The sequence below is a fragment of the Sander lucioperca genome, chromosome 16, assembly GCF_008315115.2.
Source record: "Sander lucioperca isolate FBNREF2018 chromosome 16, SLUC_FBN_1.2, whole genome shotgun sequence".
Taxonomy (NCBI): Eukaryota; Metazoa; Chordata; class Actinopteri; order Perciformes; family Percidae; genus Sander; species Sander lucioperca.
The window spans coordinates 5,171,386-5,196,240 of NC_050188.1; the positions used below are offsets into that span (position 1 = coordinate 5,171,386).

The following is a 24,855-nucleotide window of genomic DNA, read 5'->3' on the forward strand; positions in this document are numbered from 1 at the left end:
TTTTTTTGTGGATAACAGCAAGGAGCGCCACAATCAATTGTATTTTCTCTATTTTCCTGTACTCGAGCTCTTCTGCTCACACGTGCCTTGAATGAGCAAAGGGAAAATCCCCTGCTTTTTTCTCAGAGGTAGAAAAAGTAACAAATTACAATTACTCACGTTACTGTAATTGAGTCGTTTTTTATATACTTTTACTTTTAAAGTAGGTTTTAAAATCTGTAATTCTACTTTTACTTTAGGTGGCTATATGTACCTTTCAGTTTGTGTTGATTCTAGGGGCGTGGTTTTATCACGTCTGCTGTCGTAAAGATCTTTTCTTTACGGTGCTGTATTGCCCACTGTATATTACTGAGTTAGCGTTACCGGGAGGTCATATAGTCGCAATGAATATTCTGCTCGGACAGAAAATCATTCATTTACATTAAGAGAATAAGTTACAGATGCATCGTTGCATTTCAAGTGTTGCATACTTATGCTGGATGTATGGTGAGCTAAACCGGGTATCACTGTCACTGTGTCAGGAGCCTAAGCATTAGGAGTTTGTTGAAGCAACCAACATAACAATAACTTAGATCAATATAGCGTATTTCATGAAACCCACAGACGCTTTACACAAGTGCAGGGGGGACAAGGGAAAAGAAAATGGTAGGCCAACACAAACGGGAAGTAAAAGGAATAACACACCGCACTAAATGGAAGGGGGACGTCATTTAATGTCGGCTACTATAAGCGTTCTTTTCACTCTTAGTCTCGTTTGGTGTTACAGGTCATTCATGATCATCAGATGAAAAGTGACACAGTTTCAGAAACATTAAAAGTTATTTATTACATGGCTTGGTTGAATTCTAAGGCATTCTGCCATCTGTTATTTTCTTGACAACAGACCATTGGTAAGTATAACACACCGTTGCCATGCATAGCAGAGCGTTGCCATGGACGCAATTCTGTTCACTCTGGAGGACAGCTATCAATCCGCTGAAAGAAGTCCGGATAATTTATCAGCTGTGGCAAAAAGTGGGGAAACGTAGATCAACTTCTGTCCTCTAATTCAAGCAACGACAGCAGAGCTGGTGAGCGTCTGTCGCTACATCTTTATATATGGTCTATGATCGCTGAACTTCAGCCGTAGGGACAACAACGCTAATTAGTTAGCTTACATTGCAACATGTTTAACGTTACAGGTGTGTCAACTGCAACGGCTGTGCAAGAAGGAAACAAGATGAATGAGGACATAAACGTCAACATGAATATTCCCAAAGAAGTCATTCACCGTCACTTCAATGTCAACAGAAATGTTCAGTTTAATGTGAATTAGAGCAGTCGATAGCCCGCTAGCTCAATGCTTCAGCTAATGTTGTGTCAATTCCTACAGTGATTAAAACAGCAGCTGGGTAAAAATATACGGCTACTACCACAGCCCATAAGGGGGATAAAATGCATGCCCGGACCGGTGGCTTTTGCCAGAAATGTATTCGCTGCAGGAGGGGGAGATACTGTGGTGTTGAGTAATAGACGAAGGTTTTGCATTAAACAGCTACAGAGTTTCCGTTGCTTTGGACACAGGATTCCAACCGTAGAGACGAAACAGACTATTTTCTTTAGCGGAGCAATACAATCGTATTTAAATCAATAAACTCCTTCTTAAATCAATATTTTGTGTCAAATTATTGATTTATTTGGTAAGTAGCCATGTAATAAGCGGGATAATGTAGAGCGAGGCGGTTGTTATAGCGAATACAACCCCTTCAGGCTGATTCAAGTCCTGATCACCCTGACGGGGTTGTATTCGCTATAACAACCGCCTCGCTCTACGTTATCACTTACGTATACCGTTCATTAGGGCTGGGCGATATGGAGAAAATCAGATACAGCGATATTCTTGTCCTAATAGCTCGATGCCGATATTGTGGCGATATTATAGGGTTGACAATTGGTGCTTTAACAAAATATCTTCACAATGAGATTTAAGAGAAATAATCTTCAGTAATGTAGATATAGGTGAGTTGTGCCAGTTTTTACTCAAAGTGACTTTAAAGTGAGGCCATGACAGTAATGCCTTTAACTTAAGGATGTACATATATTTGAGGATGTATGCATCCCTGAGAACAATAACTTTGGATCTGAAATAAATTGTTTTAGAAATATAGCTTTTGGGAAAAAAGTGGTCTCGTGGCACAACTTGCCCCTGGTGCGGGGTAGGTTGTGCCTTTGGGGGAATACATTGCGGTAAATTGTGCCAGTGATTTCTGAAGTAAAACAAAACATTTTAATGTTATGAACTGTAATGCTATATGAAAGCAAGACAAATTCAATACAAAATTACTCAGTTAAGGTTTATTTAGATATTGTCACCCTATTAAACTGTTGGAATAAGTCATATTTTGTAAGTTTTGGGAAAACACAAAAAAACTTAAATACACAATATATGATATTTGTGAATCATTTCAGGCAAAAAGGCTTTGGCAATAGATGCCTGTTGACATACATAGAACGCTGTCTGTCAATTGTGTAACATATAAGAATAAAGTGACTAGGCTAATTTCTAAACATCCTATTGTGACTTAGGCCACTTAAAAACTTAATAAAACTTCTCTTAAATAACATAGTGCAAACTCAAAACTGAAATCAGTGTTAGCTAAATCAAACAAATGGCAAGTAGGCCTAAATCAAACACTGATGAGGCATGCCAATCTCCTCACTTCTCCAGATTATCCCCTGTGAGTATATAGGTCTATGTGGTCTGGATCTAGCCTACTACTTAACATCCCACTTGTCAATGCTGCAGGGGAATATAAATGTCTGCTCCCTTCTGGCTGTACCACCAAGTTTTTGGGGTGTGGGTAGTTTCTTGAGCACATCACCTCTAGGGATGACTCCTTCATCACTGGGACAACTTAACCCAGGCCCTTTGGCACAAATCACCCCAGACCTACAAGTTTGAAAAACTAGCATGATCCAGCAGTTAAAAGCTAACATCATGCTAACTCTATAGACTCATTGTGTAGCCTGCTAAAGCACTAAAACATGTGTGAAATGTTTTCAAACTTGTCTATAATTGTTCAGACACTACAATCAAAAAACCTTAATCATAGAAATTTTACTTTGAAAGGAAAAAAACAGTTTTTTGAGCTAAAATGTGCTTAGCTCTCATGCCATGTGTCTCTTTTCTTTGGAGGATGAGTAAAATGGATGGCTTTTCAAAATGATGTGGTCACATGACCAATTTCTTCTATGGTTTTCCAGAAACAAGGAGTGGATCTACTTCCCCCCCTGGCACGAATCACCCCACTCTTCCCTAATGACTAAGTGGTAAAGGTAAAAAATAATATTAGAGCTAGAACAGTCTGGTAACACAGAAGATGACATCACTTTACTGTAATTCAGCTTTTAAAACCAGGAAAAGACAACACTTAAGCCATTTATTGATATTACGATTTCCAAAATCTAAGACGATATCTAGTCTCATATCACGATATCAATATAATATTGATATATTGCCCAGCCCTACCGTTCATTTTACTTGTACTTCAGTAAAAGTTATTCAAAGTAATAGTATTTTATTTAAGTAGAATATTTGTGTACTCTTTCCACCTCTGTTAAAGCAACACTATGTAACTTTTCCCGCTTTGGCCCCCCTACAGGTTGTCTCGTTGGAACTACAGCTTGCGCTAAAAGTTACATAGTGTTGCTTTAATGTTGTAGGCTTGCAATCTGTCGTTGTTCATGACTTCTACTGTCCCTAAACACTGTGTAGCGTTTAGCGGGAGTTTTCCTGCAACTCTTTGCTTTCATTTTTTTTATTTTCACACAATTAAACCCGAAGGGGCCGGAGCGTCTCAATATGGGATGTGAGGGAATGTTTCAGTAATGGGAACCTGTTGTGTTTACGATGAATACTGGCCAATCTGTCGACCTCTGGACGGCAAACACGTTTGACAATTGCTGTTGACCTTATCTCTTCTATTAGGCTGCTTGTTTTTCTGACGGAGATGGATAAGGGTTCTGTTTCCTCATTTCATCATATAGAATGATGCTGGTTAAAAATATGTCCTTGTTAGGTCAAGGCATGTTCATATTTACATGTTTCACTGGGACTGTCATATTTGTGGTGTGCTCATAATGAACAGGAGTTGTTCTGACTGCAGGTCACCTGAAAAGAGAAGACAGCAATGTAAACTTATCTTTTTTCCATTTGAAACATCAGTGTGTCATGATTTTAAGCAAATGGCATTTTGATATAAATGAATATTTATTTTGTAGGGGTGTAAGGATACATCGACCTGGATCGATATATCGATATATCAATTAAATGATCCACTTTCCAATATCATTGATGCAATGTGAAAATATCGATACACATCTGTCTGTAAGGGCCCTGACACACCAACCAGACGGGCCGACCGTCGGCAGAAAAGCCAGTCGGACTGATCAGTCGGGTCCCGAGGTCCAAAAAATGCCTCAGAACACACTGAGGCGACGGCGACTTGAGCGTACGCTCTGCGCGTGCGCGAAACGTAATACGTCTCCATAGCAGCAGGCGGCGCTGCTCTGTATTGTTTCCATTAACAGTCTGATTATTTCCCAGAAAATGAAAACCGGCAGCTGATTGGACGAACGCGTCACGTGGTTCTTTTTTCTCCGGAAATTCACAGCCAGACTGTCATGGCGGCTTGTTGATCTCATATTGTACTAAAATAGTTCACCGAAACGTGTTTCTGAAAACATTTTAAGCGAGAAATAGGCTGTGCAGTTGCTGAATCTGTCTTCATTTCAGATTGACAAAGGTCAGTTTAAAAGATTTTCGTCAGATTTTGAGCGGCTCATCCGCTCCCCATTTCCGGGTGAGTCCCGACTGCCCTGTCTCCGACTGAACATGTCGGGTCGGCCCAAATGAAGGCTGACGGCTCCTCGGACGGCCGATGGCACGGGACACACAGAACAGACTCGAGTCACGGACCTCGCCAGACGGCCCGACGCCCGATTATCGGGCTGGTGTGTCTTCTCTATAAGATGCCCATTTATTTTAGATTCCCACTTCATATTTATTCTTTTAATTAAAACAAAAAAAGTAGTTTGTTTTTAATTTAAATGTCTGGAAGAGCGCAAAAATAAAATTGTCAAATCATATTTTAGTTGCTTTTGTGAGTTACTATAAATGTAACTGTGTCAAATGGGCATATGATATTGTCTCATTTCACTCACAGCCCCTTGAATTGAATCGCATCGAAATCGTATCTTGACAGACTTTAAGATATCAGCAAATATCGCATCGTTGTCCAAACAATCGAATCGTATCGTGATTAAACGTGATTTACACCCTTACTATATGGCCGTTAAGATAAAATATGGACCAAGGTCATACAAAGCTTTCGCTGGATTATGGTTGACTTTTACGTTGAAAACCCCTCAGATGCACAGGGAATTAAAAAAAATGCAGAATAGCCAGTTGGCCTGAGCAGCAGAAGCTACTTTAGCTGAACACAGTGAAAGAAAAAAGTGCTGCTACCTTCACAAAGTCAGAGAGTTAATCAAAGAGACATCCCAAACACACTGCTTGATTGACAAGTGACCTCTGGGAGGTGCAGTGCAGAAACGCCACAGCCAGATGCTAATCAGGATTAGCACCTGAGGTCTGTGGCGTGCAGCGGCAGATAAAAGAATGGACGTGGAAATTTGACCCTGACTCACCCAGACATACTCCACCAACCATCACATAATATGGAACACAGTATTATAAAAACTTATGGTGATTCATATATCAATAAAAAATACATCAATTAATCAATTAATTTGTCACATTAAATCATATGAAATACAATTCCATGTGTGCATTAAAACAGTAATAATATATGATTGGAGGGGGTGTTGGCCTGAGGGTAGAAGCTCCTTTTGAGCCGAGCCTCTCAGTGCTGGCCTGGTGTTTCCAGTGCCTTCTTCCCAACCTCAACAAAAGGCTGTTACCCACCGAGTAGTCTATATCCACGATGTTCCACATCCGGGATTGCTCTGTTGGTGCCAGAAATTCCACCGAATGTCCCTCTTTTCGGCCGGATGTCCGTTACCGTCCCGCTTTCTTGTGTGTTGGCATTCTAAACTCCGGTGGATTTCTGAGGACTATGGTTAACTGCTCCTCAGATCTCTGCAGGGTAAATCCAGACAGCTAGCTAGACTATCTGTCCAATCTGAGTTTTCTGTTGAATGACTAAAACAACTTTTGAACATACCAGTACACTTTTGATCCAGCATTTGACAGGTGGATAGGTCTTTGGGGAGAAAGTTACAAATTAATCAAATTCCATGAGTCCTCCCCTGCAAACTTTACGCCGCCTTCACATTGGCACAGTAGATACGGCTGCGAAACAAGCGGAAGTCATTCAATTCCTATGGAGATTCGCAGGCCGCATGCGAATGGGTCCGAACCGATGTGAACGAATGCGGTGCTTTTAAAGGACAACCCATCAACATAGCTCAGTGGTTCCCAACCTTTTGGGTCTGTGGTACCCCAACAGCCCTGTCAGATGGACTCACGTACCCCTTCATCGATTCCCAATGTATTTTCCAAATGTATGACACTATTCATATAAAAGTGGATATTGTTTCTCATACAATTGAACTGTTGGTTTGGTCAGCAATCATACTACTAGCCTAATAGGTTACTCCTACTTAGACTGAAATTGAATATTTGACCATTTATCCATTAACATTACATTTTTTACTGTAAACAACAATTACAACCATTTATCCAGCACTTATAACTAATCATTTGAACTGTTAGCCATTACTTTTAGCTACCTGTTAAAACTTCTGTGCTCGCTTGCTAACCAGTTTTCTCTTACATAACTGCAACATGTTACAGTTGACTTAATGTTAATATGTGGATATATTTTTTTTTAATGAAATCATAATTTCAAAATTTGGCAACTGCAGAAGTACCCACTGGGGTACACATAGGGCTGGGCGATATGGAGAAAATCAGATATCGCAATATTCTTGTCCTAATACGTCGATGTCAATATTGTGGCGATATTATAGGGTTGACAATTGGTGCTTTAACAAAATATCTTCACAATGAGATTTAAGATAAATAATCTTCAGTAATGTAGATATAATGACTAAGTGGGTAAAGGTAAAAATAATAGAAGAGCTAGAACAGTCTGGTAACACAGAAAATGGCATCACTTTACTGTAATGCAGCCTTTAAAACCAGGAAAAGACAACACTTAAGCCATTTACGATATTACGATTTCCAAAATCTAAGACTAATCTAGTCTCATATCACAATATCAGTATAATATCGATATATTGCCCAGCCCTAGGTACACGTACCCCTGGTTTGGAATCACTGCCTTAGTGAGTTAACTGGCTTGCTAGCTGTGTGCCTACATATGCTCTCTTTAAAATCTAGCATTAATCAGCTCAAGTGCATCTTTGTTAAATGAATGTAAAATGGAAGAGTAGTTTGTGTACTTAGTTGATTCATTTGTGTTCACAATGTGGAAAATTGTTTCCAAAAACATGGCATCAACAAAATGGCATGGAAGCAGCCTATTCAATGAAATAAATCATTATAAAATATAGACGAGGAAGCTGCACAATATAGCGTAGTTAGGGATAGTTTCTGTGTGTTTTTACAAAATGGCATATCCACTGCCATGAAACTAGCATAATAGAGAAAAAACTTTAGTGCCACATGTGAACATTTTATTTCAGCCCAGTCTCATGGCAGTTCGTGAAATGGTCTAAATGGAAATAGGCTTACGTGTACAGGGACACGTTTTTCTGTTTTTTATCGTGTTGGTGAGCACGAATTTTAAACTAATGTATTTTAATGGGAAGCATATTACGTGGTAACAGCACGATTATGGTAGCGAGTAGTATTGAAAAGTCGAAAATCCGCGTATGGTGGTAGGTTGGGGTGGTGGATGGGTCAAACAATGCAGGACTTTCACCCCGGAGACCAGGGATCGCGTCCGGCATGTGGTAGTTCCTTTACGCATTCTTGTTCTCCTAACCATAACCTTTCCACGTCTCTCTTTTCCTAATCACAACCATCCCGTTGTTGTAGCGCGTCCCCCGTTGTTGTCTCCCTTTGTTGTCGCCGGCGTGCGGCGTTTAATTTCTCCGTTGTTGCGTCCCCCAGAGACCGCGTATCGTGTCCTGGCGGCCGTTGTTGTCACTGTCTACCGCATGTGGCGTCACTGTTTTTGCATCCCCCAGAGCAGGCCAGTGTCATGGCAGTTGTCGCCGCCGTGCTGCGTTTAATTTCCCCGTTGTTGTGTCCCCCAGAGAACGCGGATTATGTTGTCACCATCTCCCCCAGAGAAGGCTGCAGCCCAGTGTCATGGCAGTTCGTGAAATAGCAACGTTCCAATTTTGTGGTGACCACCACGAAATAAAGTAGAAAAACGTGTCCCTGTACACGTATCAATAGATCCAAATAACGTGACAATTTCACGAACTGCCGTGAGACTGGGTTGTTTATTTGAGTACTGAGTTTTAAAGTCGGAATTTAAATAAAATCCTTTCATAGCCCTAATCCTTTTACATACAAATGTCACTGAAGATGTATCAAATAGTCTATATTTTTCAATGTATTTATTTTTTAAAGCTGCATGAATTGATCATTCTCTGTGGGTTGTTACTAAGAGACTACCTTGCACGGCAGGTAGATTCCTGCAATATTGTGAGAACACTTGAAAATCCATCCTGTCATGCGTTTGTGTTCGGATTGGCTATATAAAGACTATCTAGCGTAGATGCTGCAATAGCATGAGCTATATCAGAACTGAATTATCTTGAAACAAATAAGTATACAATTTAACAACAAGAAACAGGATAGATTTACCAACTGGCTCTGCTCGTATAAGAAAAACTACATCACCTGGTTCGTAGGTATGACTGGTTGAAGTTAGCTCTCGATAGACAGTAATAGACAGATGCTTTATCCAATCACCTGCCATGTATTTTTTGAAAGTGCCTGCCCTTTTCCAAACAGTTTCCAATGACGTCTTTTCAGATGGTTCTATGTGACAAACCATCTGGAGCGTCAGGTTAACTCACGCCGCCTCTTGTCTTTATACATAGTCATTTGATCCATTGATAAAATCTAAATATTAATCAGAGCAGCTTTAAGGAGCAACACTAAGGCATCAGGGTCATTTCAATTGGATTTAAGTCAAATGCCTGTATTGATTTGGATTATCTCTATGCAGTTACAAACAAAACTAAACAATCTAGAAAAGGTTTGTATAAGTGCTGATGAAATAGTGGGCATTTTCAAGCATTCTGCCATGTGTCATACATTTATCATGCACTACAAAGACTTAGAAGTGAGAACTCTCAACAAATGAACAAAGAAAGGTTTCACAACCTGAGATCATCATCAAGGGGAGCATTCAAGATAAAAGTGCTTAGAGAAATTGTAGTTTAATGACGTACAATTAATAATTTAAATAACAGACAAAATATGTTTTAGTTATGCCAATTGTATAACCCTTGTTTGAGAATTATTGCTGGTTATGTCCATATTGTACTGTATTGGCCAAGGTTAACATTCCTGATTCGCTTGCACTTTTCCAAGCTTTTTGAATGATAAACATCTTTCTTTTGTCAGTTCAGACTCTGGGCCCTATGAGAACACATTACAAGGCCCGTGCTTCCACCTGAACCCTGGCTTCGATTACAGAAAGGAGCAGGTGTGAATTAAGCGGGTGCAACAGGATAGCTTCCTGTGAATAAATGCATTTTGATTATGAGCAAACATTGCCCTCCTTTGGCCCTCATTATGCAAATTAGGAATTGTATTTTAGGGTAAGGGAAGGGATGGAGGGCGAGGGTGATTTGTTTGCAAGAGGATTTTGTGCAGCCTGGCAGTCACATATTGTTGATTAACGGACTAATGGACAGGCAGCAGAGTGGGGTGAAGTAATTTCATACCAATCACTATTCATTACTTAATGAGAGATGATGACTTGGGGCACTCTCCGGCTCCCAACGGCAGCGTAAGGCAAAGTTGATGAATCGTAATAAAAAAATCATATCATTATTTACCTCTTTAAATTCACCGGGGCCAAGGAACATAATTAGGAGGCACATGGGAGAAAGATGGAACCGTTTTTTCTTTACAGAAAGACAATCATTTATCATGACCTAATAGGATTTTTGTTTAGAGCTCGGGCTATCAGAACAGCTATAGTCTTTACCTGTTGAACCAATGCATAATCAAATCAAATACACCCAGCTACAATATACTTCACTTTTGTAATGCTGCTCAGTAATGTGAGGCTTCCCATTGACTTTGGAGATGAATGAACCAGAAAGAGTAATCTTATTTAATGAATTCACTTAATTAAATTGTACAGAATTTTATTTTAATGGCATGTTATTTATGGAGTTTGTGCAGTGGATAATGAAAATGGCTGTAATCTTAGCAATGATACATGGGAACATGTTTATTTGATCTACTGAAATGGACAATTTTGTCTTTAGTTAATGGATTGATAAATGAAGCAGAGCTCAACTTTTGGTCACAATGTTATATTACTATAATGAAAACATTGTTTGCCATGCAGTGGTTGTAGTTATTATTATAGGCTGTATCTGTCTTATCGCTTAGCTTTACCCCACACCCCTGAAGCCCCGGAAACTAAAACTACTTGGTTATGGTTAGGAAAATAACCACTTTAAAAGACACTGACATTTATGCAATGCAAATGCTGTTGAAGTTTGCCTAAAGTAGTCTGGATCATTTCAGGATAAAGCCTGACAGATGTCTAGCAAGTTACACGCTGAAAATGGCAAGTTTTGAAGACAATTTAGATCGTGCAAGGCAGGCCTGCTTGGTTCTTCCGGGGAATGATTGTAAAGATTTACAAAGAACATGTTTGCTGCATTTACTAACTGGGACGTTTTGGGACCGATTGATGAGATTGCTATGGACGAAGTACAGGTGGCGATAAACCAGTAAGAGAAAATTACATTTGACCATGTATCTAGCTAATTTAAATCACGTTACTGTATTGTGTGAACAGTTAACTTCATTTAATATTGTATGTGGCGTTTTCTTTTGTCGGGTGCAAATGTTCCACCAAAACAAGTTTACTTCCCAAGACTATTTTGCAGAGCCACCATCGCTGCGTCCAGAGCTTAGTGCCAACCAAGACGATTGTGATTGGTTTGCAAAGAAATGCAAACAACCCAGAGTGTTTTATTTCTCCTAACCCTAGAATGTATGTGTGGAGGAGCCAGACCTTACTCCACAGCGCTGTGGAGATAGGTCTGGCAATGCAAGACTAGTCTAAAGTGAAGTCTTTGAATAGCTTTTGACTGACCAAAAGTCCAAAAACCCAAAGACATTCATTTCACAAAAATATACAACAGAGAAAAGCAATATATCCAAACAGTTGGGAAGCTAGAACCAAAATGGCTGTTTGGCACTTTTGCTTGATCATTGACTTAAATTAGTAAGTATGAATTTGTTTTCTGTGGGCATTAGGGGCCCACAGTTCATTTATGCCCCACAAGCAGGTTAAAGCTATAGTGCGTAGTTTCTGCCGCCCCCATGAGGAATTCTAAGTAATGACAACAAAACTGTCGCGTCAACATGATACAAGCCTTCTGTGACCGGGCTCCGCCCCCAGTCCCCCCAACCCCCTCTCCTCCACACAGTTGCTAGTAGCCAAGGAGAACACGGAGGATTAAAAAAACATGATGGACTCTTCAGAAGAGGTAATTATCTTCACTTGAGTTTCTACATGGTAAAGTCACCCGACACCACTATCTTCTGAACATAGCCATACTGAGAAATCCAGAGAGAGTTGTGTGGAGCTGATAGTCTTAATTAGCTTTGCAGCAACTCATTTGGCAATGGCTTAAATGTAACGGACTTCCATTAATATTAAAACATTACGCACTAAAGCTTTAATATGGTATTTTTTAAATACATTATTTATAAAGTAATGTAATGAATGTCCTCTGTGCTGAGATCAGTGAGTAACTTGTACTCTTAAAGACACTGTGAAATTTAAAGCAAAGGTGCCTTTTCCAGAACAGATGTCTAATTTCACCTGCTTAAATCCAAAAAGCTATTAACGTGCCATAACTCAGTTTCTGTTTGTTAAAGGTCTTCAGGCATGGTGCCGTTTGCAGGGTTTAAAAAAGATTTGTGTTTGATGTCTCCATTTTTATCATTTTTGTTTTGTTTAAGGAGAAATATGGTGGATTTTATGAGATTTGAAGCAGCTTTTGTGTCTTTCCTGCTGGTTTTTATGAGTTTTTCTTGGAGAGCTATGTGTAACTCAGATTCAGAAGGCGCACAGATGAAGTGCCGAAGGGCATATGGTCCAATAATCTAATCCATATGGGTGAAGTTATTCCTCATGTAAACATCCAATTAAATATGCTCTCTCATTCTCCTCACAGTGTTGATCTATCATTACTGAACAGGTGCTGTTTGAATAGTGAACTGTGTAAATTTTGGAGCTTGCTGAATCTCCTCTCCCTTGACAGTGACGTGCATGTGTGTGTGCGTGCGTGTGTGTGTGTGTGTGTTTGTGTGTGTGGTTGTTGGTCTGAAAAAGAAAAAGGGAAGTAAGTCATTATTCGGATCACTTCACCAATGCTCAATATTGCACAGTGGGAGGGAGATGGTACGCCCACACCGGATTGATTTTGATCATCACAGTAGATCACATTGCAGCCTCAGTAAATCTGATTTATGCTGCCACAGTATAACCCACTTAAGACTCCCAACTGTGGTGCCGCCCGCTTTACACTGTCCAAGTCTTTTATGTCTAAAGCCCAGTTCAGACCAAAGATTCTTGAAGAGACAAATCCATTTTAGAACTTTGCAGGGAAAGGTTTCAGCGGTCTGAACCGGCCCGTCTCAGCTAACCCTAACCCAACCCATCATGCCACCTGATGGCGTCACCTCCGACTCAGGTTGTCAAGTCGTCAGTGGCTGGTTTTAGAACGTAAGATATGTCAACTGTTTCAACAGCCAATAGCGAAGTCAGTTTGTAAAGTCAGTTACAAACAATAGAAATAAAATGATCCACAATCCATTTTATTTCCATGTCTACAAACTGTCAACTGGTCGAAATCGCAGAGTTTTAGACAGTGGCTCAACTGCCACCTACGAGCACGGTATGTGGTCGAGAAAGCTATAGATTGACTGTAGAGAGCGAGCGGCCTTAGAGCAAAGCAGTGAATCAGAGAAATAAAACGTTTTGCCGATTCATCACTAGAAATGCAACTGTAGCAAGTATCTCACTATCACTAACGTCATCCACATTCATATCTAGATGCAACAACTGATATTTCCAGCTGCTCTATATATCGTTGGATATATACGTAGTTGTTGCTATGGAGATGATACACCGTCTCGTCTCGTCGCATTGGTGTAACCTGGCAGGTTTTAGAAAGTTGCAAGTAGTTGCAAGTTTCAACAAGTAGATTGTCTGATCACTGCAATTCCATTGGAATGAAGTGATTTCACCGGAAACATTCTGGTGTAACTATGCCTTAAATCTTTGTATTTAATCAATTCTAACTGTAAGTGCCCGATAAGCATTTTTATTTGTAACCTGTATGTATTAAATATTTACACTGGAATTGCTAAGCTGTAAACTAAAGCACTACCACATTCTCTAGTTCAATACTTGTGCAGATAATAACTGATGGCAAACAAAACAACCTTTTAAGTGAGTGTTACTCTGAATGTTACTGCTCTGCATTGACTTTAGAGCAACAGGTATCAGCCTGCATGTGCTCAGCCATCCTCGCTGAAGCTTTGCAGAATTAAAAGTTTTTGACATCCTTCCACAGTAAGATAATGAAAAATGCATCAACAGTGATCTCCTCTCTGTTGCAAATCTCGCACAACGTCGACTCCCTTGAACAAACTGTCCTCATTTATTTCTGTTATTCCCTCTTTGTCCTACCTGGTCGCCATTAAAATGTAATCCTGACAGTTAGATACCCCAACATCAAAGCCGCTTCTACCCAAATGAGATGAGGCCTCCTTTCAATTAAAACCGACTACTGACTGTTCCTTTGTTGGACATTGTGTATTCCCTGTAACCCTTTCATCACCTGCTCCTCATTAATTCACCTCACAGGGGTTTCATTCTATTTCTTCTTCGTTTGCTCGTGGGCAGCACCGTAGCTTAGCCTAGAAATTATAATGAAACATAGAGTGGTCACAACAGGCCGCTGTCCACATCAGAGTGCGTAATGTGGGCTCCGCCTCCATCAGCAATTCCAGCAGGTCACTTTGCTCTGCGAGAGTACATTGAAGCCTGTGCTGAAGAGGCCAAAACAGCTCTCTGTTTTACCCTCCTTTCAAATTCATTAAGCAATCTCCCGCTCTAGTCTTCGCTAGAATCTCTGCTGGATGTCTCCACTGAGAAAAAAGGCTTCATGTTTAATAACGATCATTTGATTCCTGTTGCAAGCATTTCCGCCAACAATGCAAACTGTTGCAAGAAATGGGAGGAAGCATCTGTATCCTGGCCTAATGCAGACCTGTTGCTTTAACCTCTGTAATGATGGAATGCTTTGAAAAATCAGCTAAGACATACCTAAATCTTAACATTTCATCCAACCTCAATCTGCTAAAGTTTGCTTATCGTCAAATAGATCTGTGGGAGATGCTGTATCCACCATAGATTGTAAAAATAATGGACAAAGCTTCCAGGCCTAAAAAGTGAAGCCAAAGCCAAATCCGAAGTGCCTTCAACCTGCATTCTATCTAACTTGCAGCAGGGGGCAACTGCACTGTTTTCAAAAAGTCAGTTTCTATAGAAGTCTATGGGAAAATGACCCTACTTTTACCTTGGTTTATTACCTCAGTAAATGTTTTCATAATGAGTCGCTATTTTCAAATCTTCTTCAATACAGCACGATGTTCATTTCGTAAATTATGGTCCCATTTATTTCAAATTTATTTTATAGATGATAAAGCAGCCGATTATTTAGGACGCTGACTAGTCAATCAGGACAGAGGCTTAGCAATGCTAACCATGGCACTGTGTACATTTAAATAACCATTAACTTGTTTTTGAGTGTTGTCCGTGTTTTCGTCTTAAACTTGGACCCTCTCTCTGTGTGTTTTTACTTGATCAAAGTTAATTGGAACATTTTGGTTGCCGAAAAATGTCTTGTTCAGTGTTCTGCCAACCAAGCTAGCTAGCTACCGCTAGAGTGAGCTGGTAATCTAAGAGAAAGTTTTCTGATTTTCTGTACTGCCGTACATGAAGATGAATGGCGGCAGTACCCAGAAATCCGTGTTTACCAGCAGGTAAATCTCCGCTGGATGACTCGCTTTAGAAGGGTTGAAAATCTGCAACTTTCCCTCTTTAGCGTTTAGCTTAGCGCAGCGCCATTGCAACCATAAACAACACTGGCTTGGCCACTTCATCCTACCCAGCCCAACCTACCCTCTTGTCAAAAATTGTCACATCGGGTTGCAAAAAATGAAGATGGCAGCACATGTATCGCCAAACTCGACACTTCAAAGCGGCAATCCACAAACCAATGGCTGATATCACGGATGCTAAGTCCACTATTTTTACTGTCTATGGGCCCGACCCTTCATAAACCTGAATAGTTTCTGTCCAAGCCCAACCCGAGCTATATATCGCATATATAAGTCAACTTAAGTCTTTTTAGTGCGGTAGGAGATATTTTTGACACAATCTCCGACACACGCCTTCTCGAATGTTGCTGTCATATGCCATATTAAATAGAGATTGTATAATATTTCTCCTCATTAATGAGAGGCAAAGTCGAGAGTCTCTGGACTTTTTATCAACTGCTGTCAGACTTGCGAACAGCAGCGAAAAAACTGTGAGACGATAGTCAAATGTCAATACTGACATTATGTAAAGTTGTTCATTATAGGAAGAAAAATAGAAATTAATAAAAACACTGGCACATTTGTGTGAAAATGCCCATGTCATGAATGTTGTTTGTCGACTATAGCTCTGCATTTAATACCTTTCGAAATCGATGTTAAAGCTTAGGGACCTTGGTCTGAAAAATGATAGGAACATCACTGCCACAGCTTCAGGACATTTTCACTTTCTGCTGCAGAAGAAAGGCTCATGGTCTGTTCTCATTCCTTCCCTCAGGAAAACATTTACAGAGCATCAGAGCTTGGTCCTGCCTCCTCAAAGAGGTTCCCAGGCGGTTAGATTGTCTTTTATTTATGTCACATATATACATTTTAGGGCTGAGAGAGCCAGGGCAGATGCATTTCATTGCATTTGAATGTAAAATTGTACTTTTTAATATGACAATACACTTAAACTTGACCTACATCACACGGCCGCAAAGGAGGACATTTAAAAGTAATCTCTGGTGAAATCTTTTGACTCGACTATCTTTACAGGGAGTCCACATCTGCTAGTGATTTAACGGTTCTATAGCTTTTAAAGATTAGCTCAGAATCATATTACTTTTTATTAATAGACTTCTCCCTCGTAGACTCGAGTGAAAAAAACTGTTTCTAAACTGGAAAATGGAATGGAAAGGATGAATAGCCAACGTCTCAATTCATTTCTGAAATTTAATCAAATTGCCAATTAACTGTATTAGCAGGGGAGGCTACATGTTTGGAATTGATGGATTCCAATTGCTCCTCTTTATTTTTCTTGATGTAACTGTAAGGCAAGTGAAGTCTTCTGAGGATGACCTTCCTTCACTGAGTAATCTGAATTAGACTTTGATGCTTTATACTTTACCTGCATATGTACAGCTAAATATCCACAGATTATGGGAGGGGAGCACACAGTAAAGATGAGCAAATTTGTGTACCTTGTCTGATCAAGAGGTCGTGCAGACTCGACCACCCCAACACATCTACAGAAACCCAGGCTACAACTATTACGCCTCATCCTTCCCCATCTGTCCCTCACTCCATCTCAATCCACCCTTCCCCCATTTATCCCTGTCCTAGCTCATGTGTCAAAATGAGGTGGACAAAAGCATTGAGTAAAAAGACCAAAACTCACTTTCACATTTTCTTTTCATTTGTCCTTTTCTCTCATGCCAAAGTTCAGTTACAGGCCTGCCATAATGCAATAATTTTATTTGCACATATTTAATTTTGTGAGATCATTATTTGTATTTGGTAGCGAGTAGTATGAAAGACCAACAATCCATGTAAGGGGGTTGCTTGGGATGGTGGATGGGTCAAACAACACAGGACTTGTGCCGCATGTCAGTTAAACTTATGTCCTGACCCAGAGTGTCGAGACGACACAAGACTTTTTTTCTATTGTCTGGGACTTTTCTTGGACTCGTTGGTATTTGCACTCTGACTCAAATATTCTAGTTGGTCTTGATCAAGTCCAGCACTACTGTATATGATGAAACGCGCTTGTTCAGAAAACAGGTATTGGTTTAATTCAAAACTGTCTCTCTCATCAGAGAAAATAAAATTAATTTAGGAAATTAGAGTTATTATTATTTATTTTTTGCATTATTACGATTAAGTTGGTAGCAAACTGTCTGTGTAGAGTTTATTTGTAGTTGTTACAGTTTTGAGTTTTGTCCACCCCTAATGTGTCAAAATGGTTTGGCCAGCCAGGAGATATTGGTGCATTCCATTTGAACTGGGAAGTCGGAATTTTCGAGTTCCCAGTCAGAATTGTCAGCTGGAATGCCCGTCTGAAGTCGGATTTCCGACTCGGAAAGTTGGGAGAACCTCACCATCCCCGACATTACAATCCAACATGGCTGCTCCAGGCAGCAACAGTAGTGAAACCTGTATGAATATACTGTTTATTAACACTTCTATCTTATTTGTTTCTCATTAAGTCAGTCGTGCACACAGTACTGTCCATCTTCTGTCTGTGGACATGTTGCTACGGTGTTTGCAAACATACCACATAATGCGTTTCTTGCTAACAATAGCTAACCTGGCTAAAGTCTCCTTACCCCATTTTATCCGACATGTTACTGGACCGCGTTTAACTCAGGTTTGACGTCATCCCCAGTTCTGACTGCCGAGATAACGCAGCATATGCTCCCCTGTTTTGTCTTTACGTTATGGTATGGTATCATTGCTGTGGTACTTCGTACTAATATGCATATGACAATAAACATGAACTTGAACTTGGTAGTCAGGTTTTCACTTCTGTTGCAGTTTAATTTGCTGTATTTTGCATCAAGTTCTGCTTTATTGGTCTCTTGCAGGGCCTAATATAGTTAATATTAGCTTTTGCTTCATCTTTAATCTTATTATCTGGGTAAATAAAAACCCATTATTTTGAAATTTAAAACCTGAGTCCTTGTGTCTACTCGCTGGGTCCCATCCACACTGACTGAGTCATCTGGTATAGGAAGTATAGTTCCTTCTGTAATCCCAGGCAACAACAGATCAAAATCTCCGCGAAAAACAAACTATATTATACAGCAGTGAGCAAGTACTGTATCCAGAAAAAAGCTGGACTCATCAACATTAGATCTGTCATCTCTTTCCACCCTTTGTAACACTTGTAAAAAAGAAAATTTGTATATAAAGAAAACAAATAAGCCACAATTTGGTTTTGATGATCTTTTGAAGTTTGATCTTTTCAGCCACGACTTTTGGGTTTCTCCTAAAATGGCATATATAAATGACATGCTGATATTATTATGTCATTGTCAATTATCATCAATTTCCCAATTAAAACCCTCATTTTCAGTCTTTCACCTGTTCCCCCTCACCAGTGTCTGCAGCCTGAGGCTGGCCTACAGGGCTGACTGCTGCAGCTCCATTAGAGGGAAGTTAAAGGAGTTTACACCTTTTGCAGCTTCCACATCACCGGGGAAAGAAACAGGTTTGAGACTGCAGCGAGAAACACAAGTTTAACAAGAACGCATCTGGAGGACAAATGTCGCGCGAGAAAGGAATCTGATTGTGCCTCGGAGGAGTTTTTGCGATGTTCAGAGAAGGATCACAGCTGCCACTGACATCTGAAGACGGCGTCGTTCATTCCTGAGACTCCTAGCACTGCTCCAGATCAGGAGGCAGATCATGATGGGGGAGGAGGGGGCGGTGGGAGAAAAATGGGTATGAATACATGTGGCTGTGATGTTGGTTTTGGATGCATTTCAGAAAAGCACACCATATGCACTTGTCACTGAGTGGATAATCCAGAGATATGTGGGATCGAGGTTAATCTGTGGTTAAAAATGAAATGGATTCAGAACATATCAAGACACAATATCTCTCCCTCAGCATGTTCGGGTTTTTTGCCAGTGCAGCACATTTTGTTGAAGGGACAAAGTCACGACGACTTACTCGAGAGTCCACACATTAAAGCCCATATGGATATTCCTTCCTGCACAGTATATCCTCTTTCACCTTTCTTTCAGCCTTTCTTTTGCATGATAGAGAGTGGATCTTTGGAAGGATCATCTATCATTATATGGGATTACCATTTCTTTGCATGCTGGTATCTCTTGGGATTACAGGGAGATTACTTCATTTTTTTTTTTTTTATTAACCCCCCACCCCCCGTGCCAGATCTGTTTTTATCTTTTCCATCCAGCAGTTTTTGGTAAGACACTGAATCTCCACCATCCTGAATGCTTCTCAGAGTTTTTATTTCCACTTCCTCAGCATTAGTAAAACCTGGGATTTATGTGCATCCCTTTCTTTATTCCATCTTTTCAAAGACCAATATCAATTTACAATATATAAATTTTTTATACTGATTAACCAAATAAGCTTCAAAATTCCCTCAAGACTCAAACGCTGTGGCTTGTTATGTGTCCCTAAGGCTTTGAATGAGATACAGTAGCCGTGCTGTGAAACAACGCATCATTAACAATGCAGCAAGCTATAATGGGCAAATGTTAAGGACATGTTCTGATGACATTGCCATTATGGACTCGACATATTACATGGAATAAAGAGAATAAAATACGATGCATGGAAATCTTGTCACCAAAAAGGCATGTGAAGCCAACATAAAATACAAACAAATGCTACTTGAAGCAATAATTGAACATTTTGGGAAATACGACTATTTGGCTTCTCTCGGACAGCGAGAATATTAATATCAATGTGTGTGTTCCTGGACTTGATCTGACTAAAATATTTCAAGTGACTACAACCCAGTGCTGTAGGGCATTTTTCTATTGTCTCAGGCTCGAGGCACTGTGGCTCCGTCCGGCACTTAGCGCTGCCCAAGACGATTGTGATTGGTTTAAAGAAATGCCAATAAACCAGAGCACATTGTTCTCCCATCCCGGAATGCTGTGTGGACCAAGGGGATAAGCGAGCATCCGGAAAGCGTACCTCCTATGGGGAGATTCTGAGGCTAACAAGCCATCACCTTCCGCTAGCATTCCATTGACTCCCATTCATTTTGGCGTCACTTTGACAGCGAATAACTTTAGATCTGAAGCGTTTAAAGACTCTATTTGTCCATTGTTTATTTCTAAAGAAACACGACAATGTATAAAAGGCTCCATTACCTTGTATCTCACGTTATGGCCCCGTAGCAGCAGTTTTTGTAAAATAGGCTAACGATTGTGTCATAACCATGCGACTTTCTGTCGCACAGTAGAGAAATTACCATATAGTCAGGAGAAGCTCGCAGGCAATCGGGGGGGACATGGAGGCAAGGAGTCAAGGGAGAAGCCCATAGAGAGTCCATGAAAGCATCGGAACAAAATATTTCAGCAACGTTTTGCTCCTGCTCCTACGCTCATGGACAGCTCCTACTCACGCTCTCCGTCTCTGCAAGATTGGGAATGATTGAGATTTCTCTTGGCACAGCTACCAGAAGACTTCCAACTTTCAGACAGATTGCTCACGTCACATCTACGTCTTCCAGCTCAGTTTGAGGCTGCGCAGTAACGCTCAGCCAACACCGGAAAAGTGCTTCTAATGGCTTCACTGGTCTCCGTCGAAGTCTATGGCGTCGCTGTGTCCGTTTATTTTACTGTCTATGGTGTGGACTAGCCAGACTAGCCATGCCCTGACTCTATCTTCATACCCAATGCCCAAAACGAGATTGATATCCATCTTCTCATCTTACTGTTGGAAATAAAGCAAATAGCCTATTTCCCAACATGCTAAAGAATTTCTTTAAAACTGCCTCGTTCAACATAGTAGTAACCATTTCTTTTTCCCTATCTCTGCCTCTTAGCTTCTCTCTGTCTTGACAGCCTGTCATCTCCTACAGATATATATCTTGTTTCAGGATTCACTGACCTCTACAGTTACAGCACACCCCATCAGAGAAATGATATGGATGTGACTGGCCAAGTGTGTTTACCAGGAAGGCTACAAAATTGGTGGGTATTGTCGGAATCGCTTTTGCAAGCTATTTTCCAACACCAGAACAGGTTGATCACCTTGAGGAAAAGGTGAAAGGAAAAGTTCAGTTAACGGGCTCTCACTAGCTTCCTGATGCCCTAGGATCGATCGATATGATGTTGGTTTTGTTTGGCCTTCTACTCCCACTTTTGTTAATCACAAGTTTTTGCTTGTCCTCTTCACTACTTGCTGGAGAGACGAGGCGGCATCTTGACACTTTATTGCCAGTTAGGATGCTACAGAAAATGTTAAACGTCTCTGGGTCGATATGGTTGTTGCCAATAGCTCTGCACTGTACCGGGTCTCTCACACTGCTCTGCTCATCAGACATGTGTCTGACCTATAGGCAGACATCAGCTCCCTGGCAGCGGATAAAGCTACAGTACCTGTAGCGCACATACACGTGCATTGTCCTGCAGCTCATGTGTCCAGCTCCAAAAGTGCCAAGACAGGATCTACCTAACGATAATCAAGCAAGACAATCTTCACATCACAACTTAAAGGTCATTGTGTAAATTTGCTGTCTTATATTACTGACAAACTCATATTACTGACAAAATGGCTTCATTGCTGAACTGCAGCTTGTTTCACATAACGTGTGAACAGAGAGTAGTACCACCATCTGCTGGAGAGACTCCTCATATCAGATTATGGCCATGGCAACAATGTTATTAGAGTTTTGAATTTTCAATCAGTTCTCTATCTTATTTCAGTTTTGACTTTTTTCTATTTTATTGTAGTTAGTTTACAGAGTGTGTTTGCTAGTTTTACTTTAGTTTTCAGTTTTTCAAAATATTTAGTTTTTGTATATTTAGTTTTAGTAGTTTTAGTTGGTTTTGTTAGGGCCGGATAATGTCTCAGACGTGTGTAGCTATACGTACAACATACCTGCTTGGAGTACTTTATAGGAATGGCCTTGATGATTAATGTCTAATCTTTGATCTACTTTAGTGTCCAATGGGAAGCAATTGCATCACAGCACAATCACCTGGAATGTCAATGCCAAGTCTGTTCAATTTTTGTAAAAAAACAACTAAAACTGAAATGACTTACATTAATTTTTATTTGTATTAGTTTCTTAGTTTAAATGTTTAGTTTTCCTTGAAAGTTTTACTAAAAAGATTGTCCACTGCTTATTTTAGTCTTAGTTTTAGTTTACTATAATAACCCTGCATGGCAAGTGTAGAAATGGGAGAAATAATGGAAATATTTATGACCTAATATGTTGCAGTATACTGCATATGTGAACGTTTATGAAAGATGCCACCATCTAATGCTCATTCACAATGAATTCTGACAGACCCTGGTTTCAAAGAGGAAATGAAAAAAAAGTGCTATAAAAAGACTGATGGACATGACATCTCTGGAATATGCAGAATAATCTCTGGCAATTACAGTCCCTCTTGGAATTGTACTTTCTCTGTGAAGATTACACTGATAGATTTCCTGTAGGGGGCTAGACACTAATTGTGGAGTAGACATGGACTTCTGTCTGAGAGGATCTCAATCCATTCCAGTGATGAGTGAAGTTTCCATTTTTAAGAAGCTGGAAGTCCTCTACTTTATAACAGGCTGGACGTCAGCAACATAACATCTGGTTCAGAACAGCTGGAGTGATCTGGTTGGTAAAGTCTAAAACAGCATGTTTTAAAGTAAAAGTCAAATTCTTTAACTGAGCTTTTACAATATTAATTATTACATTGGCAGGGAGCATAATAACATCAGTTTATTAGTGATGAGTCACTAGTCACTACTCAGCCTGTATACGCTTTTGTAAAATATCTGAGGCTCGGCAAGAACTTCAGAGTCTTAAAATGATCGGTCTACAGAAAACATCACACCCAAATTTCTCTCATTGGCATCAATGCAGGTTGAAGTTTTTGAACACTTTCTTTGAAATGAACTATGATATTCAAATGGCAAGGCAGACTTTCTTGCCATTTGAACATCATATCAGAGTAGGACAGAAAGTTAAAGGTTACTTGCTAGTATTAATTTACATCCCTGTCATCCCCCATTATGGTCACTTTGTGTTATGGAGCAGTGCCTTATATGAAAAAGGAGTCTAGTCTTCACTGTCTGCTGGTCATAATAACACACTACACTTGTTTTTGAAAGCATCTACTTTGTGCCGGGGTTTTGATGTCCTCAGTCATCAACGAACAGCCTTTCAAAGAAAAGATTTTCCAACAAACATAATTGTGCAGGAAGATCTGTGGCGATTCGCTGTCCCCTGTTGCATCTTTCACTCTTCCAGATTAAAAAGACATCTTTCAAAGCAGGTTCGGTTCTGCTGTATTTGTGCTGCTTTATCCTGGTGATGTTTAGGTGTGAAATCCTCCACATTAGTGTCATGGGAGATAATGAGACCATGTGAGATCTGATTACCTTCAAACACTGACAGTTTCATGCAGCAATAATTACTCCCACTGGCAGCTTTCTCATTGACGATGCCTGCCCAAAGTATTACTCTGGGACTAATGGTCTCCCTCCTTCACAAGGCAAACAATGGAATGAACACCGCTTCAATCAACTCAGAGTGATGGATTTAATGACAAAATCATTTTCCCTCCACTTTACGGGCGAGGAGGAGCATCCCATGCAGAATAAGATCGGTCTCGGAGGGGATGTGTTTGCGCGAGAGCTGAGCTGTAAACAAGCGCACTGCTTTTATTTGCCGTGATTTCATTGCGTTTGATGATAAGTGAATGTGACCAACCAATTGCTGTTAACTTGTAGCAAAATGAAATGCATTACTATGTGTGAGCGCGGCTCCCTCATCAGTTTGCTCCGACGGAGTGATGTCTTTAGGGTCCGGGTGGAAAAATGAGCTTTATTGATTTCAGGAAAGGGAGGAAAAAGCAAGTAGAGGGACTCCAACTAGCCTCTGTTGGATCGTGAGTTCAACATGCAGTGACAAATGGACGGCGGAATGAGAAAGAACACCCTGAAATCAAATTGAGTATGGATTGTTGTGGCCTAGATTTATAGCACTGGGGTATCCCAAAACCTGGAAGTCATAAATTGATGCAGTTGAAATGGGGCATCAGTGGGGGATTGCTGCTATGATTCGTTTACTGCGCGTGTCACTGACCGACAATACAAATAGTGAGTCATTGTTGTCCCATAACAGGGCTCGTTAATAGAATATACACAGACGGAAGTTAAAGGCCGTGACAAATCTGCCTCTGTGGACCCTGTGGCTCAGGGAGCCAGGAAACTTCCAAATACCTGCACACGGCACAAGCACCACTTAGGGACTCTGACACTGACAGGGTGACAGCCTGGGTGGGACCGGTCTACCTGCAGCTAGAGCAGGGGTCTTCAACATTTTTTAGGCCAGGGACCCCTTAGCTGAAAGAGAGACAGAGCAGGGACCCCCTACTACATACGTATATTGTATACAATTGAGTTGCATCCAATGGGCCGAATAGATGAAAAATAATATGAATACATCATGTTTTAACGTTAAAGATACAATACATGTACTAGTTACTATTACTATCTCTCTATCTCTCCATGTATAGAGGTATTTACCT

At 40.3% G+C, this 24,855-nt stretch overlaps 1 long non-coding RNA gene across 1 annotated transcript; it reads left to right on the top strand.

Moving 5' to 3' along the window:
- The first annotated feature begins 827 nt into the window (after nt 1-827).
- On the top strand, nt 828-22,968 carry LOC116041215. The gene is made up of 3 exons (XR_004102869.2): nt 828-1,014; nt 9,238-9,242; nt 22,958-22,968. It is a non-coding gene; the product is annotated as an uncharacterized LOC116041215 (long non-coding RNA).
- The last annotated feature ends 1,887 nt before the right edge of the window (nt 22,969-24,855 follow it).